This window comes from Macrobrachium rosenbergii, unplaced genomic scaffold, assembly GCF_040412425.1.
Source record: "Macrobrachium rosenbergii isolate ZJJX-2024 unplaced genomic scaffold, ASM4041242v1 13869, whole genome shotgun sequence".
Taxonomy (NCBI): Eukaryota; Metazoa; Arthropoda; class Malacostraca; order Decapoda; family Palaemonidae; genus Macrobrachium; species Macrobrachium rosenbergii.
In genome coordinates, this window is record NW_027100717.1 from 781,808 (window position 1) to 803,159 (window position 21,352).

Genomic DNA, 21,352 nt, shown 5'->3' on the forward strand with positions numbered 1-21,352 from the left:
TTAAAGATTACCTTTGACGGAAAACGATTGTTTAAAAAATCGTCATTTGTTGTGAGATATGATAATATGATCTTAAAATGTCTTTTTCTTACAGAAATTGTGTATCATGTGATTCTGATATATGTTTTAATAAGTTTTTTTTTTCATTTGTTTAATATATTGTGCAGTATATTAAAATGAATACTGAGTGTTATGAACTCGAATTCTTAACGTGCTGTAGAGAGAGGGAGATATTTTTGAACCCTTATCACTTAGCCACATCCTGTATTGACACAGGTGTTTGGGGTGAAGGAAGAAAGGCAAGGGCCTCTTTGCTTATCTCGATGAGTAGACAGGCCTCAGCTGGAATGCATTATTATATGTTTATCATGTGTGTCTGTTCTATGGTTATTATCTTTGTCTATGTCTATTATGTTTCCATAATCTTGAGTAGAAAGAATCAGGGATCGAGAGAGTTGAAGTTGACACGCTGACAGCCAAGCCAGTTTGGTCCAAAATACTTCTTTCTATTTGCTCAGGTGGTTTGAGTGAGCGGATGATGACAATCATATAGATAAAGAGCTTGAAGTTCCAGTCCTGTATGTATATTTACATGTATGCCTGTATGTATAATGTATGTACACTTTATATATCATATATTCTGGGAGGGATTGAAGATAAAAGAGGAGTACTGAATGAAAAACAGTTAGTTAGGCAAAGGGGTTGCTGGCGTAAGGTTCTCTCTCTCTCTCTCTCTCTCTCTCTCTCTCTCTCTCTCTCTCTCTCTCTCTCTCTCTCTCTACATTACCATTCATGCATAAGGGTGTTATACTAGTTGCTCTCCTATTTGTACAAGTTTTGTTAAATTCACCCACGAAGTGTATACATTTTGTAAGAGTGATCTAAGGTATTTACACTGTGCAAGCATTGTGAAAATGTGTTTTACTATTTTCTATTGAAGGTAACATTCTTACTTGATATGTTTTGTGCTGTTATTGTGATAGAGAATTATTATTTTGATAAGAGGTGGATAATATCTCTTATAGTGAATTCTAATGTGTCTTGCTGCTTATTATACTGTACTATCATTGTGACTTGGCAGTGTTGTCTTGGAGAAAATCTTAGAAAGATGTGAGTTTAGCCTTTTTTTTTAAAAGTGAAGGTAATCTTTTGAAAGATTAATATAATCTTCAAACATGTTTTTGTCTTAGTGAAATGGCTGTTGGTATATTTCCATTTTTGCATATTTCATTCTTATATGTCTGTGTTATTATATTACTCTAATTTTATAATTAGTGTTTTCCAAAGTTTTGTGTTGGTGATTACTTAGCATTTTGTCCGTGCATACTTATTATTGAGATTTCAGTGAGTACCTGTATTGACTCCCATTTATTGATGTTTTAGTGAACACTTGTGTTGGGTTTAATTAATCAGGTATATGGTTAAAACTTGAGTGAAAGTTAATGGTTTGAATCTTACTTATCCAAATTGCTTTCTTGATAAATTAAAGTTTTGTGAATTAATCTTGATTAAGAAATACTTAAATCTTACACTGTTGTCAGATAACAGTAAATCTTTTTGAGAATGTGAACTCTGCATATAACTTTTGAACTTAGAAATAAATTTGTCTGTTTAAAGTTTTAAAAGCACAGTGTTTCATTTTGACAACCAGTGATTAGAGAAATTAATGAATGTGTACAAGGTAAGTGATATATCTATTTGTTCACAGAGAACCAAGGAAACCGTTATAGTGTTTGTTGAAGTGATGCCCATTTTTCACTACTCAGTTTATAGCTTATTAGTTGTTAACCTCACCCATAACTTGATAAAGTTACATTGATTTTCTCAAATGATAAGTAAGTTTTATGGGATCACTGTACTTCAGAGTATTCAGTCTTAATATTTTTGTCATGAGGTTTCAAGTGTCTGGCTGAAGTGAGATAACTTTTTGGTCTTATTATTTGTGTAATAACCAGGTACTTGATCACTTCGTGACAACATATATATATAGGAATACTCTTGAATGGTTTTCGAAGTTTCCTTTCTTTTAGGATGTTTTACACAATTGACCAATCGGCTCTGTTTTCAATTGTACAAATGAAAGATCAGCTTTGTGATGGGGTGACCTCCAGAGTGGTTTGTAATTAAGTATTGGTGTCCAGGTGTAAATCGGAGCTGAATGTCGGATACAGATACGTATACTCAGAGACTTCTACAAGTACGGATAGATTCTCAATGGGGAGAAAATCTCCAACCCCGAACACTAATATTAGAAATCACAAAAATGTTTGTAAAACTTTTCTACTGGAAACAAAAGATTATGCATTATTGGACGAACTTGAGCCAACTTGAACTACCTACAGTCGAGTCATTATTGATAAAACAACTTTTTTCGAGATGGAACATACAGACTTGGGCAGTTCCTTAGAACCTGTCATCATACTAATGTTTTTTTCCGTAGTCCTAATTTTCTGTGTCATGCTGACTGGTTGTCTCCATGCCCTTAAATATTTGTTTATCGTGACCCTAACCTATTAGTGTATAAAATTTTTTTTATGCATTTTATAAGTTTTAATTCATTTCTGAGTGTTCTGCCTGTTCCTCTGTGTTCAGTGTGTGAAATTTCCCTTTATAGTCGAATTTCACTTTTTAATATTGTGACTAAGCTGTGTCATTTTTTTCTGTGAAATTTAGTGTCGATTTTCTTTTTAATATTAATTCTTGAACCATTGATAATGTAAAATCTTGGACTACGACACGCTGGGAATAGATGTGTGATCGAAAACCATTCAAGAGTATTCTTGTCCATCTTACTATCTGATGTATGTTCAGGCATACCTGGGAGCTCACTGGTGTGTGTGTGATTATATAATTATATATATATATATATATATATATATATATATATATATATATATATATATATATATATATATGTATGTATGTGTGTGTGTATGTATGTATATGTATAAGCCCTTCTGGCCATTGTAAGAGTCCCCTGACTCCTGACGAAGTCACAGGGCGCCATGAGAGGACCCAGGCAACGGTCATCTTCTCTCAGACATGGAAGAAATCTCCCTTCCCCCAGAAACCCCACAAAAGTTCGTTACGTTACAGTGTTACCTTTGCTGGCACCAATTGGCTGATAGGCCTAAGGAGAAGTGCCAGAGCCAATCACGTCCAGGAGAGAAGAAATCGGGGGTTGTGAGGTACTAGAGGGCTGGAGGAAGACGCCCAAAGGGAGGCGTCCCCTTACTAAGTCAGAAAGGTTTAGGGTACAAAAAAAAGACATCAGATCAAATGATGCGCTCCCTCCCTCAAGAAGGGAATGTGCCGGGAAGGAGGAAGAAGTGTACCTGCAAACATCCACCCTCAGTTACCTGAAAGGGCCAGTGGCGGAAAGGTTTTGGGTAAAGAAGAAGAGGGCCTAGGGAAGTAGTGTCCACCCTAGCCATCATGTCAGTGGGAGTCTCGTGGACAGTGAGAGCTCCCTCTGCCCATGGGGTGTGTGTACCTGTGGAGGGAACAGAACAGACATCTCCCACCCCTTCTCCCTCTCGTGAGAGTGGAGATTCAGTTCCTGTTCTTGAGGTGGGAATTGGAACAGAAACATACCATGCCTTGTTGGACAGCAGAGCTTGTGCTTCTTTGATTGAGGAATGCTTAGTGAAGGTGCTATTATGGCATTAAAGGGATGTCTGTTGTTAAACACTGAGTGATCATCAGATAATGATCCAGCAAATTGTGAACCAGCAGATTTCCCTAGGTGGCTGAGTCTTGACTGGCAAATTCCATGTTGTACCGACAGCTCACATGGAAGGAATTCCTATTATTTTGGGAACTGGCAGCATGCATGAGCACAAAGTGGCTCTCTATGGGGTCGACGGAGGGGAAGTGGAAGTGTCAACGCCAGTGGGAACTAGGCAGTACCAAAAACTTTCCGTCTTGGGTGAGAGGAGACTGTGTGTCAAGGTGGCCTGGGCATCCAAGGGGGACACATGAGTGGTACCCAATAGAGCCCTGAGGTAGGGGAGGTAATTCCTCCCTCTGGTCTCTATTCCCTTCCTGTTGTCCCAGCGCGAAAGTTAGGAGGTACACTTGTATATATCAATCCTCATAATAAGTGGGCAGACTTCATGCTGCCAGGAGTCACTACCATCGTCGATGGGTAGGCAATGTACCTTTCATTAATGTAAGTAGTAATAGGTTAGAATTAAGTAGTGAGTCTCTTTGTAATTTAGAAGTATGCACTCTTGTAACAGCCGATAATGCAATGTCGGCCTTGACTACACAGAGTTAAGCTCAAGGCGAACCACAGCTTAGAAGGCTACTGCAAACAGCTGCCAAAGCAACACCTTACTACCGCAGATATGTAGGAGACATACTTAGGGAATACCAAGATGTGATAGCAACTGGAGATGAGTCCCCTAGGAGAATTAATAAGTTACCTTTTAAAATAGAGACGGGAGATCATTCCCCTATTCGAACAAAGCCTTACAGAACTCCTGCATGTCACGAATAAGTAATCAATAAGACAATCAATCAGTTGCAAGATCAGGGTGTTATTCAAGAAAGCGAATCTCCCTGGGCTTCTCCAATCATTTTACTTAAGAAGAAAGATGGCTCTCTCAGGTTGTGTGTTGATTACAGGTGACTGAATGCCATTAAGAAAGATAATGCCTACCCATTGCCCTCGATCGAAGAGCTTTTGCTTAAAGTAAGGGAGAGTAAATTTTTCATCATGCTGGATCTCAAGTCGGGCTACCATCAAATTCCCTTATATGACAAGAGTAAAGAGAAAACGGCATTTATAGCAAATAATCGACTATTTGAATATAATTTTCTTCCTTTTGGCTTAAAGAATGCTCTGGCTCATTTTTCACGAGTAACGATGTCAGTTTTAGCTTCCATATTAGACCGTGGGGTTTTTGTATACCTAGACAATATCATTGTAATCAGTGCCACAGTAGAGGAGCACATGGCTAACTTGTTAGAGGTTTTAGAAGCGTTAAGGTGCATTGGTATCAAATTGACCTAGATAAAAGCCAATTTTTTCAGACAGAAGTGGAATTTCTCGGGCATATCATAACTCCCGAAGGCCTTAAGCCTCGTGCAATAAAGTCTGAGCAATTAAAGAATTTCCACAGCCAAAACATTTCAGAAGGATTTAGCCAGCTTCCTAAAGACTCGGCAGGATATTACCGTAAATTCATTAGGAACTTTGGCCAGATAGCGAGACCATTTAGATGCATGAAGGAAGCGACCTGATTTCCAGTGGGGTGAGAAGGAACAAGATGCTTTTCAGAAATTAAAAAGATGCCCTTGTATATTATGTTAACTATTTATCCAGGTTCGATCGGCCATTTATTGTGACCACAGATGAGAGTGATATCGCGATTGGAGGGGTAATATCTCAGACAGACGATGAAGGTAATGAGAGAGCAGTTTGTTTTGCATTGCGAGCATTAAAAGGGGCAGAGAGAAATTATAGTACTTTCGATCGAGAGGCTTTGGCAGTCCTATGGATGCTGGAGAGACACCGCTCTTTTTTATTGGGACATAAAGTAAAGATTTTCACACATCACCGACCATTAATGTATCTATTTAAGAAGAGAGAGATTTCTAATCGCCAAGCTCGCTGGATCAAGCAAATTCTAGAGTTCGATATCATAAAAATAGAGCATATTCCAGGCAAAAGTGATAGGGTGGCGGATGCTCTCTCTAGGAACGTCATAGGAGTAACAACACGTGCTGCAAAGCACAAGGAAGAATGACAAAAGAAATCTCGTAACATTGATGGCACAGGCAGTGCTGGCACTAGTGCCAGCAACATTATGGAATATGCTAACAGTGACAGTCAATCAGATGGGAGCCCAGAGCATAGAAAACGGGAATCTTGTGGGCACTACAGATGAGTGGGATGGCCGAGATGACATATAGGTTGAATATAGGGGTAATATAGAGTAAATGCCCAGAGTATGAAATGTGGTTGATTTTTGTGGTTGGAGTGTGCAAGAGTTGGTTGAGAGTCAGGGCCCTGAAGCCTGGATTAACCAAATCAAGGCCTGTGTGAGAAGTGAGAGCAGCGAGTTTCGAGTTCTGTGCATTTATGGAAGGATGTGTTCTTCATTGAAGGACACGTCTTGTTTTTGCAGACATGAGAAAATATAATATGATATCCGAGCCTGAGTCGTCCTTCCTTGAGCTTTAATAGAGAGAGCCATGCACATGATCCATGTTGTAAGCCCTTATGCTGGGCATGTAGGTATAGAGATCTCTTAGAAGATAAGCACTTCTTTTGGGTTAGAATGCATAAGGACATAACTAGATTTGTAAGAAATTGTTGTGTGTGAAATACAATGAAAAGTCACAGATACCGAAGGCCAGATTGTGGCCTGTGGCGCCTGTGAAATGGGATAGAGCACATATGGGTGTGGTCAGACCACTGCCTTCTGGCCAAGGACAACCCCAATACATTTGTGTGCTGGTATATATATATCACACGTTTCATATGTATATGTGGTGGAGAATGAGATATAGGTGAAGTGGCTAAGGCATGATGTTCCCTATGTGTCCCAGGATGTTGGTCAGTGACAATGGATATAAGTTATACCAATGAGATGATCCATGAGTTTTTGGCTCTCATGAAAATAAGGCATGTCACCATCACGGCTTATCGGCCATCAGCCAATGGACTAGTTGGGTCCCATAATCGTGAAGTGATCAACATCTTAAGGTACCTAGTTGAGGATCACCCGACTTCATGGCCGTCTCTACTGCAGACAGCTGAGCTGGCTATTAAAACTGCTTATAACAACTCAATTATGGACACCCCCTATTTCCTGATGTTCGGCCAGGATATTCAACTACTGTACTCGACAGTCTTGGACCCCCAACAGATACCACCCTACACAGTAGAACAGTACCGAGTTTGGTTTTTTAACATGACCCGACGAGTGTTCCAAACTACCCAGCGACTGCTGTTGAGGGCCAATGAAAAGTATCAGGTGAGGTACAATAAACGCTTCCGCATACACGATTCCCCAATTCAGGTAGGGGATAGAATCTATCTGAGGAGAAAGCAACTGCCGAAGCACATGCTCGAACCGGCCTACATGGGACCATATCATGTGAAAGAGATCAAACACACCACTGTGGTTATTCAACATATCCGCACTGGGGCTCTAAGCGAGCAACACCTGTCACACCAGTGTGCAGTGCTTAAGGACAGCCTAATGTTCCACACCAACAAACCGGTAGCCCCCTACCCAGGACTTGCTGGGTATATGGGAGAAGAGCCAGTGGAACCCGCAAGTGCGCAAGTGGGGTCATGCTAACAATGCAAGAGCATGCTCACATGTCCGTGTCATAAATAATGCCATTGCAAAGTAAAATGGAAGGGGGTCAGTGATCAAAATCTTTAATTGCCGTCCCATGTCCTTGAAACCCTGATTATCAGAGATATCCAGAACGAAGAGTTTTAAAATAATGATGTTTCTTGTTTTATGTTTTGATTTTTCCAATTATTTTGATTTGTCAATGCCTGTGTATCATATTCGTGTTTTAATTTTGTTTATTGTGTATTTTGTGTTGATTTGATTTTGCAACTTTTTTTATGCTTATACTTTTCACTTTTGCTGTTGAATTTTTATTTTGTGTTTAATAAATACCAACCTAGATGTCATTTCTGATAGCGATTCCTTTGTGTTACATTGCTTTGGAGACCGGTGCCGTTTTGAATTTATATGCAAGGTTTATGATTTTTGTTATTATTTTGGGTAGTTGTCTTAAAGGTAACTTTATGCTATGAAATTACAAATATATTTTGTTTATTTGTTTTGTTAAAAATTTGGCGAAACTGCTTTTTATATGTTGTTGTGTATAAATTGCAAAAAACAATTGTTTTTTTGTGTATAAATTCTTTCAGGAAAATTTTGTGCATTACAAGATAAAATGTGATTATGTGATGCCATATTGTCATGATTGCCAATACAAGTTAAAATGTATTATTTTCCAAGAATTGTTAAACCATTTTTTTTTTTTTTTGGTTGAAGAATGCAGGTCTAATGAATCTTTTAGAAACATTTTAATTTTTGGTACTGATCTGTTTTCAGGGAAGAATGAGGTTGGTTGGTTGGATTTTGCACAACAGAAGAAAAAAATTATAGAAGAAAAAATTATTTAAATAAAAGACAAAAGTTATATATATTTTTTTTTGTGTTGGTTGTAAGACGTGTTTCATTCACTTGTAATTTTGGCTACAAATCAATACGAAATATGGCGTAATTTATAGAGATAGTTAGTTTTAATTAGTTGAGCCAGTAACCAAAATCTAATCGTGGTGGGATCTAGGGGTGGGGAGGGAGGGTTCAAAGCTATTGTGGGGACTTAAAGGACTAGGGATCAGGTCTTTGCCATTTAACATTCACAAGATGCCATGACATGCACTATGGGGCAACGGTGATCTTCTCTCAGACATAGAAGAAATCTTCCTCCCCCAGAAACCCCCAAAGGTTCTTAGGTTATACCGTCATCTTTGCTGGCATCAGATTGGCTGATAGGGCCTTTGATTACCAGAGCCAATCACGTCCAGGAGAGAAGAAATCGGCGTCTATGAGGTACTAGAGGGCTGGAGGAAGATATAAATTTAATTTACTTTAGATTTTAGTTACTTAGATACTTGGTCCCTTGTGGAAGTTTTAGATATATACAGATCATTGTTAAATTTATATATTGTTTATTTAAGCATGATCCACAGTACTGCAGCCAGATATATATATATAGGCCCCATGATTAGGTATATATATATATATATATATATATATATATATATATATATATATATATATATATATATATATATATATATATATATATATATATATATATATATATATATATATATATATATATATATATATATATATATATATATATATATATATATATATATATATATATATATATATATATATATATATATATATATATATATATATAATATATATACAGAATTAACATATATTTTGAAGGTGTATATAACATTGCTCCAACGATCTTTAATCATGAAACGGAGGCGTATGAACGTTCGTTCACGGCAAACTTACATCTATTTTCTCCTCTTTCTCTCTCTCTCAGAAACTCTCTCTCTCTCTCTCTCTCTCTCTCTCTCCGTGTATCACCTCTCTCTCTCTCTCTCTCTGTGTATCGCCTCTCTCTCTCTCTCTCATCGTTTTCAAGTTCACCCACCCGAATCGCACTCATTCTCACCAAATCAATTAAATGGACCATTTAAAGAAACACAATAGTTTCTACAAAAATAGGTTTATTATTCAAATAACCCAACAAGAAATGAATAAAACAAAGAAAAGATTAAAATGCATAATAAATGAAATATCGAGTTAGATAACTAAACTCTGAACTGCTAAAAACACTTCTGATTAAAGAAGTCTCACTATGGCTAATAGCCTGAAAATATCCAAACTCACACATACTCCCCAAATCAATAATTAGTCATGTCACAAACCAGTCTACCACATGTTATTCGAACCAGTCCATTTGCACTGTTCTTCTCGACATCTGTCCACAGACATCTGTCGGAAGAATTAAACATGATAGAAAACTCCCCAAAAATATATGAAATGCAAAACACAATAATGGAAAGTGTAAAATGCATAGCCAAGATATGGCGTTAAACGTAACATGACAAAACAATAATATAAAAGAGGTATGAATATTCATATTAAATCTCCCACACCAGTTCAAAAGTTCATAATGATTAGAAAATCATGGTAAAAATCACAAGTTCAATTTCTCCCATAAAAACAGAGATTTCAAACTCTACCTTATCTGCCGGTTTCTAAAGCCTGGATCCTCTCCAAAGCTACGTCTAGACAACTGCAGTTCTATCACGTTAATGAACGATCAAACTCACTTTTAGGGCAGATTTTGGCGTAATCTAGATCAAATTAACGCACGTACTCACGAATATACATAACACTTCGGAAGATCACCTGACTGACAATATTGCTGAGGAATCAAACTATTTGTTGAACACAAAGATTTTACCTCGAGTCTCTCGACCTAGTTCCATCTGACTCCATAAATTCTTTCATCACATCTTAAAGCATTGAAGCTATGAAATGCATATATGTGTCCTTTAAAATTTAGCAGCCATATTTTCTGAAATAGAGCTCGGCCACCACATAAGAGCGTCTCGCTCTCCTTAATGACAAACTAAAACAAAAGCATATGTATAAAACATAACAGAATAGAGCTATGCTCAATCAGCAATGTCTACTGCACTGCAGCTTTAAGGACTGCTCTCATGACGCACTTCCAAAGTCACTGGGGTTGAGTTCTTAGAGCCTTTACATGTAATCTTACAAACACGAATAAGCTTTACTACCCCCACAACAAGAATTATCAGTAAAATAGCTATTAAGATTATTAAAATTGTCGGCATAATATATTTCTGATACTGGAACATCACGGAATCGTCAATGTCTTCCAACGGTGGAACCGTCATTGGCACCTTGGTTGTAGGTACCTCCACTACCAAATGCTCGTTATGCGTATGACGCATAATTATCTTCTCGAACTGTTGAATACAGCATGGCTAATTACGAGAAAGTCCGTAGACACCATTCTGCAGGATGAATCAAGCTGCTCGGATCCCTGAAGAATGAACGAATGTCGTCGACTTGTTGCTCTGGCACATCATTGTAACTGCATACTCTTTGTAAAAACACAGCAGGAAGAGTACTGGTGGACTCAATGTGGTAATCTCGCAGGAACTGTCTAAAGTCACATTCTGTCGGAGTCTGTCTATGAACTAATGATAATTCACAACCACCCACAGACACAACTCGCAACTGGAAAACACTACTGTCACACACACACTTCTCTCTAACTAAAGCACAACCTGTCTTATAATCAACTCCCGAACCTTGATATTGATCTCCCAAAATGAACATGGTCTCTAATCTATCCCATGTCACTACTGAGTCTCCCAAAAACACTCGAAAAAGGTCTAAACAAAACAAAAGGTTTCATGTTACTGAAACAAACAAAACCACCAATGCAAAAGTCAACCACTCACAATATAAACTAATTCCAAGTTTGTATCTCAGAATAATCACAGTCAACTCACCACTAAACACAACAACTCTACGGAACTCACTCATAAAAAAAAATCACCATCCAAACACTAAAAGGTAATTCATATCTCATTTGCAAAAAGACATGAAAGTTCTACTCTGGTTAGCAAATATTTGGCAACACCTGACTAACTCTCAACAAAATAGCAATTGACGTAATGGCAATCGCTCCCATGATCATAACAATTACAATTACTCAACAACACAGCTCCCTTACTTTTTGCAAAAAAAAGAAACTGGAAAAAAATCCAAACACTCAAATACGATCTCCCAATGGAAAAAGATCAGACTTGTTCGGTCCGATATACCAAGTACCTCCCCAAAAAAATCCTAAACAACACACATATTGCGTCAGATGATGAAACACATCATAACACAATAACACACTAACACACGGTCAAATCTAACGTTATTGAAACTAGCCCATGTCTCAATTAAAATCATCCGCAAAAACAAATGATTAAGAACTTCAACATCCAAAATGAACAAGAGACAAAAAAAAAAAAAATTATACAAATATCAAACCATTTATCCAAACATATACAAACGTTCCATTACATCCCAACTTTCTTTAACTTCGAAATATGGGTCAATTTCGTCACTCCAGTGTTTACATCTTTAATTACAAATCTATTCCCTCTTTTGATCTCTACAATCTCAAAAGGTCCGTGGAACTTCGGACTTAATTTATAATTCAGATCATTCCGAACATTCACTTTAACAAACACTCTATCACCCATCGAAAAAGCTACTCCCCCTCGATTTCGCGTTACTTTTCTCTACCATTGCACGCGAACTAAGTTCAAGTTCTTTACTGATACGTGCAAATCTTTCTCTCGCTGTATTTATCAATGAAGTGACCGTAACATCACCCTGAACACACTCTGGTAACAAATCAAAAGGTCCTTTCAACTTGTATCCATACAAAGCTTCTGCTGGAGATATCTTAATTGTGTCATTCATCATAGTATTGATACTATATCGCACTTCATCCAAAGATCTGTCCCAATGTGTATCGGAACCTCCCACTGTCATGCGCAAAGCTTCGATTACTTTCCGATTCGCCCTCTCACACAACCCATTCGCTTCAGGTCTATACGGGATTATAGATACTTTCTTTATCCCCAACAAATTAGCAAGACCGTCTAAAGTCTTATTAATAAACTCCCTACCATTGTCTGTGATCAGACATTCAGGAACACCATATCGACAAATTATCCCCTTAAAAAACGCTATAGCAACTTCCTCAGCTGATTTGTATTTCAGTGGGGAAAATCTCGACAAAACGAGTCAACTCATCAACAACTACTAATAAATGTCTATAACCATAAGCGGACTCTGAGAAGTTACCCAGAATATCCATATGCACTCTCTGAAACGGCCTATTTGGTATGGGATATGAACCCAAACGACACGACACTGTCGTCGCTGGCTTATTCGCATTGCAAATAGCACACTTCTTCACAAATTTCTACTGCGGAAAACATATTTTTCCAAAAGAACTTTGACCTGACGTTTTCATACGTCTTGTCAACACCCAAATGAGGAGAACCAAATTTACAATGTACAATGTCTAGAACTTGTGGTACTAGACTCTCTGGCACAATGATTTGTGTAATCTCACCCATGCTTAGAGTACTTCGCAAGTTATACTTAACTTTTCTCACCAATAAATTATTCTCCAACTCTAGACCAGAAAAAGGCAACTTATACCCTTTCTTCAGTGAAACTCCTTAAGAAATGCCTTAGCATCTGACAACAATTTATCTTCATCTTGCTTTTGTTCCAGCAAGCCTATGTCCCAAGTGACATTTTCACCAGTAATATAACACACTGCGTTACTCTCAACTATCACGAATAACAATCTCTTCCGAGACTGCCGACTCACTATTTCTCCCCGAAGTATGCACTGTAGGAACGTGTTTGTCCTCTACATGCGATCTCTCAGAACTACTAATATCAGAGACATTAGACACCAAATATTTACTCTCTTCTCCCACATAGGATTCGGTGTGTATTTCCTCATCCTCAACCGGAAAATATCTGCTCAATGCATCTGCAACCACATTATGCTTACCTTCAATGTATTTGAGGTTTTGCATCAAAATCTCTCAATGTTAGGAACCAACGTGCTCTCTTGGGCGACAAATTTGGCTTATTAAAAAGCTCTAACAACGGTTGATGATCTGTAAAAATCTCAACTTTATTTCCCAACAACAACATCTTAAAATGAACAAGGCTAGAGACGACTGCGAAAGCCTCCTTGTCCACAACTGACATCAGCCTTTCGTTACTACCACGCGTTTTGAACTTTCTGCTATAAAAGCAATTGGGTGTAATTTCCCCTCAAATTTCTGCATCAAACACGCACCTATACCTTCCTGACTGCGTCAGTCACTAAGGTGAACGGTTGACTAAAATCTGGAAACTTCAAAACTGGTGGGTTCACTAAAGCGTTCTTAAGCTTCTCAAAAGCTAATTGTTGACTATCACCCCAAACAAATTTAACGTCTTCTCTAATAAATCTGTCAATGGAGACGCTATTGTAGAAAAATTCCGCACAAAACGGCGAAAGAAACCCGACATACCTAGGAACGAACGAATCTGTTTCCTGGTTTTGGGAACTGGAAAATTCACAATGGCTTTAACTTTCTCATCATTCACTCTAACTCCCTCTTTAGAGATAACATGTCCTAAATAGACAATTTTTTTCTTCAGAAACTCACATTTGGCCAATTTGACCTTTAACCCAGCGAACCGTAATCGCTTGAGGACTTCTTTTAACACCTTTAGATGTTCTTCAATTGTATCTGTGCATATGAGAATGTCATCCATGTACACAAACACCGACTTTCCTAACAAGCCATGAAGTACTGTGTTAACCAGTCTAGTAAATGTTATTGGGGACCCTTGTAATCCAAAAGGCATCCTATTAAACTCGTAATGTCCCTTTGGTATAGAAAATGCTGTATATTTACGACTATTCTCACAAAGGGGAACTTGCAAAAAACCCTTGCATAAGATCTATAGATGAATATATATTCTTGCCACCGATCTCAACAAACAAATCAGGCAAACAAGCTACCGGATATCTATCTGGGCATGTTTTTTCATTCAATTTACGAAAATCTACACAAACTCTGATACTACCGTCTTTCTTAGGAACTGCAAGCAAAAAAGGAAAATTAAACGGAGAATTGGGCGGTCTAATAATGCCTTCCGACTCCCACTTCTGAACTTCTTTTTCTACTTCTTCTCTGATCTTAAAAGGAATTCGATATGCTGGAATATATATGGGATTTGTACCCTTTTCTAGGCGGATTGAATGTTCTAAAACATCTGTAACTCCTAATTTATCTCCCTTCAAAGCAATGATATCTAGATATTCTTTCAACACTTTCTCTACTTTATCTGAATATTCAGGATAATCAACTTTAGCCAAATGTTCATGAAGAACCTGACTTCGGAACTGTTGCTCCTCGTTAGGAAACATATTCCCGTCTCCACAAAAACTCACTAATTTATGTTCTTCCTTAAACTCTTCAAAATCAATTACATAAGTACCCTTGTGATATTTTTTTCACTGAGTCTTGATAGCTAACTAATTCTACTGAAGTCACGCCTGCGACTGAAATTTCATTCACTGACACCGTACTCACAACGTCTTTGAATTTCTCAGTTCCCTCAACAACGCACACTTGAGAAGGAAAATTTTTCTCTTTCAGCGACACTTTAACTAATGTAGGAACTCGTGGGTTGCAATTCAACATCTTCCAACAAAAATCCTTTGAAAGATCTTTGCGGAATATCTTCACTCTCTAATGAATGTGTTACACATGTCTCAGACTGTGTCTTAGGTTTCTCACAAGTTTTTTTCCTGTTTATATATGGAACAAAACAACCTGACTCACCTATTGTAATCCCTGAACTCCCGTAAGAATGTTGATGTTATGTCGCATACAAGAAGGGTGTCCTAGCAAAACCATTTCACCTAAGGCTAATCCTTCTATGACCAAAAATGATTCTACTATTGTCTTTCCACCTGATACAAAGCGTAAGAAATGACAAACCTAAAATATTCAGTTTCTCGCTTGTACATCACACACTGTCTCACTAGAAGGGACTAATTTGCACTCTGGAAACCTCAAGTGAAAAGGTCAGCATTTACTAGGTTAACTGAGCTACCAGAATCAATGAAAATAAAAATTTCATTGCCATTAGAGAATCCACGTACAATCGGCCTAGGTTCTAGTGACTCTAAGACCTGATTAGTCATTATCCTGTGTCCGTTTTCGAACTTATCTTGTGAAAATTCTGCTGTTCATTTGTGTATCTAGAACTTGCATCATGTGGAATTCCTCCTGTCATATCTAGAAAAACCACCCCGTGACTTCCCTGAATAATCTCTATTCTTTGTGGCTGGGCAAAATCTCCATCCATGATCTGAAGATTTGCAAACTGAACAATATCTCACTCTGCAATTTGATTTACTATGGCCTATTTTATCACAATTAAAACAACGTATCGTTGTGACTGATCTCTCTGGAGTTTTCTTCGATTCTACTCGTGCACATGTCTTCGCTGTTGCATCATTTCCCGAATGCGAAGTACTATCATTATTCTGTGGTTTGGAAACCTCTGCTGACATCTTTGCACCTCCTGTACAAAACTACTGTCCAGTGTCGGACATTTTGCTAGATTTTTGTTAATCTGTGCAAACAAAAAGGATTCATCTGTATCCTGATCAATTCTTTTATCAAAACTATCTACAATTACATCTGGGACCGACGTTAAAAAGGCAAGCAAAGTGTAACAATCTTTCAAAATTATCTAAGGAGATATTATTTCCAGTTACCCATGGAGTTTATTATAGATTTCTTTAACTCAACTACTGCATCAAATAAATGAGCATTGTATGTGATTAGTGAATCATTGCCCTTTTTATTTTGAGAAACTCTCGCAAATTCCGAACTGCGCATTCACGTTGAACTCCGCCATAAGTAGCTCGTAGAAATTTCTGCAGTTCATTCCAAGTTTTGCACCTTCTGAACCCGAAACTGCGTGCTCGTTTCCCAATATCTCCTTTATCTAAATCCAGAAATGATTTAGCCTCTGTTAAAGCTTCAGCGCCATTCGTAATTTTCTTGGAATTCAGATAATTGTTCACTGACTCAATGAAAGTTTCTATATTTTGGGTTGGCTTTCCATCAACTAACCCTTTAAAATTTGTAATGCCCCCACAAATGTTCGTCACTTTATGCACCACAATTGATTGGGATGTGCTTGCTGCATCGTCCGGCATTTTGTGAGTAATCACACGCCCTGAGCGTAACAACATAAAAAAGAAACCAAAAAGAACACTAGAGAAAGGCACAAGTTACCCCTCTAAAAGAAGAATAGAAAACGGCGTTCTTGCAACTTACGAGAATGGGGTCTTACCAATTTTGAAACAGAAAACGAAGTACCTATCTCTCAACTTGCTAACCTGTGACGTCACCTACTCGATGAAGAGATGGAAAAAGACATCCAGCGCGTAGAAGTTGAATCATCACTTAAACGTAATTAACTCACAATCGCCACTATTCACACTTATTTGGGTATTTTGTTAACCCCAAAATTGCTCTAGAGATCATCCAGATCTATTTCACAACTCCCCACTCCCAGTACTCGAATAGAAACGGAAAAAAAAAACCAAAGGTTAACGCGTAATCACGACCTACTCAGTCATTCAACACTGACCCGTCGCACTAGCTCTTAGGTGAAGTCGTTATGCCTTGGGCATCAACGTTACCAATTAGTCTATTAGCAATCTCCCTCTTTCGCCATCACTAAAAACGTTAAAATCATGCTACTACCAATTTTTCTTAAATCAACAGAATCTGCCACCCTTTTGAAGGTTTGTAACTGCTCCAACGATCTTAAATCATGAAACGGGAGGCGTATTAAATCTTTCGTTCACGGCAACACAAATTAATTTTTCTCCTCAACAGATTCTCATTTCTTTAGAAATCTCTCTCTCTCTCTCTCTCTCTCTCTCACCGTGTATCACCTCTCTCTCTCTCTCTCTGTGTATCGCCTCTCTCTCTCTCTCAGCACTCATCTCTTTTCCAGCAAGTTCACCCACTCAATCGCACTCATTCTCACCAAAATTAAATGGACCATTTAAAGAAACGCAATAGTTTCTACAAAAATAGGTTTATTATTCAAACAAAACCCAACAAGAAATGAATAAAACAAAGCAAAGATTAAAATGCATAATAAATGAATTATCAAGTTAGATAACTAAACTCTGAACTGCAAAACACTTTCTGATTAAAAAGTCTCACTATGGCTAATAGCCTGAAAATATCCAAACTCACACATACTCCCCAAATCAATAATTAGTCATGTCAACCCAGTCTAACCACATGTTATTTGAACCAGTCCACACTGTCTACCGACATCTGTCCACAGACATCTGTCGGAAGAATTAAACATGATAGAAAACTCCCCAAAAATATATGAAATGCAAAACACAATAATGGAAAGTGTAAAATGCATAGTTAAGATATGGCAAACGTAACATGACAAAACAATAATATAAAAGTGGTATGAATATTCATATTAAATCTCCCACACCAGTTCAAAAGTTCATAATGATTAGAAAATCATGGTAAAAATCACAAGTTCAATTTCTCCCATAAAAACAGAGATTTCAAACTTTACCTTATCTGCGGTTTCTAAGCCTGGATCCTCTCCAAAGCTACGTCTAGACAACTGCAGTTCTTCACGTTAATGATCGATCAAACTTACTTTTGGGCAGATTTTGGCGTAATCTAGATCAAATTAACGCACGTGAACTCACGAATATACATAACACTTCGGAAGATCACCTGACTGACAAATTCAGAATCAAACTGTTGTTGAACACAAAATTTTAGCTGGGGTAATCAAACTAGTTTCTGACTGCAATAAATTCTTTCATCACATCTTAAAGCATTGAAGCTCATGAAATGCATATATGCTACCTTCTTTAAAAGGTGCCAGGATATTTTCTGAAATAGTGGCATATGCCAATATACAGTATATTATGTATATAGAGTATTATATCTGATTTGTGTGTGTGTGAATATCTTCCACCCCTTCTTCTTCTTATATATATATATATATATATATATAAGACAATGAATATATTATAATATTCATTGTTCAGAACAAGCCTAAAAAAGTAGGGTCCACATAAATTATAAACAAATTATTCTATTTCAGCTTAAAAATGATGCTGGACTAAAACGTCGTAATAATTCTGGAACACTTATCTTGTGACCCTCTGAATTATAATATACAATATATACTGTATTATAATTATATATGTATTGTTAAACTACCATCTGAGTCAATGATGATCCTTTGAATTATAATATATAACATACAATATAAATATTATATACATATATATATAAATATGTGTGTGTGTGTGTGTAATATGAGTTTATATTTTCTGTTAGGTTACGCATGTAATATTTATTACATTTTTCACATGTATCTGTAACAACCACAAAGCCTTCCCAAAATCTTCACACTTTTTGGATACTCTTGTCACTACAAAGCCTTAGATCCATATGCAAGACTATGAAGTAATGCTGATGTCTTTATCAGGATTCGAATCTACATCAGGGTTGCCAACTGGCAGTTTTTGGGCCAAATTTGCTGATTTTTGGCAGTATAGTGAGTGTTTGGCAGTGGAAAACAGTGAATTGGCAGAATATCATAAAAGGGGCTCAAATTTGGCAGTTTCAAATAAATTCTGGCATTGAATCAATGAAAATATTCCTAATCATATTCTTTATTATTTCTATAAATGAGGCAGCCTGGGATATTATCATAATTATATTTGACATCAGTAATAAATCATGTCAAATTCCCTAAATCTGAGAAATTATCTTTATCTCTTAAATCTAAAATCTAAAAAAACTGCCATTATGTAAGTCGGACATAGTTTATGTCTTGACAATTGGAACTCCATACCATCTACTGTACTGTAACGTCCAAGACGGTGACTTTGTTGCTTTGTTTCTGTTTCAGTTGTCCAGTTGAACCGAGTTGATCAGGACCATGTTGATTGATTCATTGTGATCCTGTTATTATTATCGAGCTATTGCAATGCCAAGTGGAAAGGACATTATGATACTGGAAGAAAGTATCAAGAAATATGGGTTGGAGTTTCCATGGCTAATGAAATCCAAAGATGGAAAATCAGCTTTCTGTAAAGTGTGTCAGAAAATTTTACAGCCAAGGAAGACCACCATTAAGAGGCATGCTGATGTTAACGAGCACAAAGAGCGTGTTGGGGCTATCAGTTCAGTAAAAACCATATATTTGAAAGAAGTGTCCTTCAAAACATCAAATTCTCCTCGTGCCCTCAAGAAAGCTGAATTTCAGCTTGCAGTGATGGTTTGCTGTCATAGTTCAATCTCAGCCATAGATCATATTAGTGAAGTAATAAAAGAAAATGCTGTTGGTAGTAAATTGGAAAACAGGGTTGTTGCCCACTGAGTTTCAATGTTGATTAGAATGTAATCTCTCTCTTGAGGAGGAGCTACGTCAAAAGATTATTGAAGGTTTCTAAGAAATACTGTTTAATGATTGATGAGTCCACTGATGTATCGGGTGAAAAGAACCTCTGCATTTGTGTTCGGTATTATGATAATGTTGCTAACGAAGTGGTGACAGCATTCTAGGGCTTGTATCTGTGCTGTCCTTGAGGGTGGCTGGCTTTATTTACTGCAACAAAAGCCTTACTTGATAAGAATGGCATTGTACTAGAAAACTGTATTGGTTACTCCAGTGATGGCAGTTAACAACATGACTGGGGAAAAAACTATCTTTGGTCTCGAATCAAGCAAGTTTCCCAACTGTGTGAAAATGGGATGCACATGGCACAGTTTAGCTCTCTGCATACAAAGGGCTTTGATAAACTCCCTTCTCAATAGGGTTTATGCTCTTTGGGGAAATACCTAAATGGTTCAAGAAGAGCACTTTGAGACGTGAGAAGTACAAGATTTTGTTTGAGACCTTTAAATGCTGGGAAGAAAAAGAGGGAATCCCACTGCCATTTCTAGGTCTATCTACAACCAGATGGCTTGTAAGGGGTAAGGTAATCTACAATCCATACTTGTAAACTGGCTGGAACTGAAGACATATTTTCAGTGTGCCAGATGGAGTGGCTCTCAAGAAGTACGATACAAAGCACGTGCTTTTGTTTGATATGTTAACTGATGACTGCAACTATCTTTATTTTGTATTCTCCTCTCAATTGTCACTGAATTTGAAAGGATAAATTCTCTTTTTCAGTCCACAACCGCTAGTCCTTCTGTACTTCTTCATGAGCTTCTCATTTTAAATCTTTAAAGCACCGCCTCTATGATGCAGAAGGAAATTACTACCACTAGAAAACACTGACTTTGGAGCTTCTTTTGTTGGAATGCAAGCAACTGCTGCAGAAGAAAACTGTCTTCTCTTTCTGAATGTCTTAACTGTGCAGAAGAGGTGTCAGGAAATGCTTATAGAACTAGTAGATCAAGTGAAAGTACGTCTACCAGAAAAATTTAGCCTTTTGATGGCTTAAATAACTTATCGCCTTCAAAAATCCTCACTCCTAAATAGACCGGCTTTTCAAAATATTTGCCTTTTTTTCATTTATTGAATGTTGAAAAATGTGAAGAGGAAACAGAAAAAATTGTTTACCATCCTTGGTCTGAAGAAGATATTTTAAAGGGGGTATTCCTGATGACCCAGTTCAGTTTTGTCTTTAATAAAGATTTATGAAGTAGGAAATGGCACCTTTGAAAATCTTTTGTGGATATGCCCTGCATTGCTTAACTACACCAGTAAGCAATGCAGTTTTTGAAGAGAATATTCTCCCATGTAACAGCAGTCAAGACTAAAGTTCGCAATAGAATGAGTTTGAAGATGCTTGAATCAATTTTGAGAATTGCACAACACTAATAGTTTCTGGGAAATGTTGCAAAGACCTGGCAATTTCTGGAAAGTATGATTGAAAAATTTAATGTAGATATGTACCATGATGTAGAAAGTTCCAATTCACCTCTGGATACTGCTGTTTTTGGAATTTATTTTAGTCATACAAACAATCAAAATAATCTGAACAATTTTATGTTAGTCAGTTAATTTTCTGTCAAATTGAAATTATGGTTTAAATTTTCTGTCGAAGT

At 37.3% G+C, this 21,352-nt stretch overlaps 1 pseudogene; it reads left to right on the forward strand.

Annotated features, from left to right (window-relative positions):
• Positions 1–4,870: 4,870 nt before the first annotated feature.
• Positions 4,871–21,308, forward strand: LOC136837830 (uncharacterized; annotated as a pseudogene).
• The last annotated feature ends 44 nt before the right edge of the window (positions 21,309–21,352 follow it).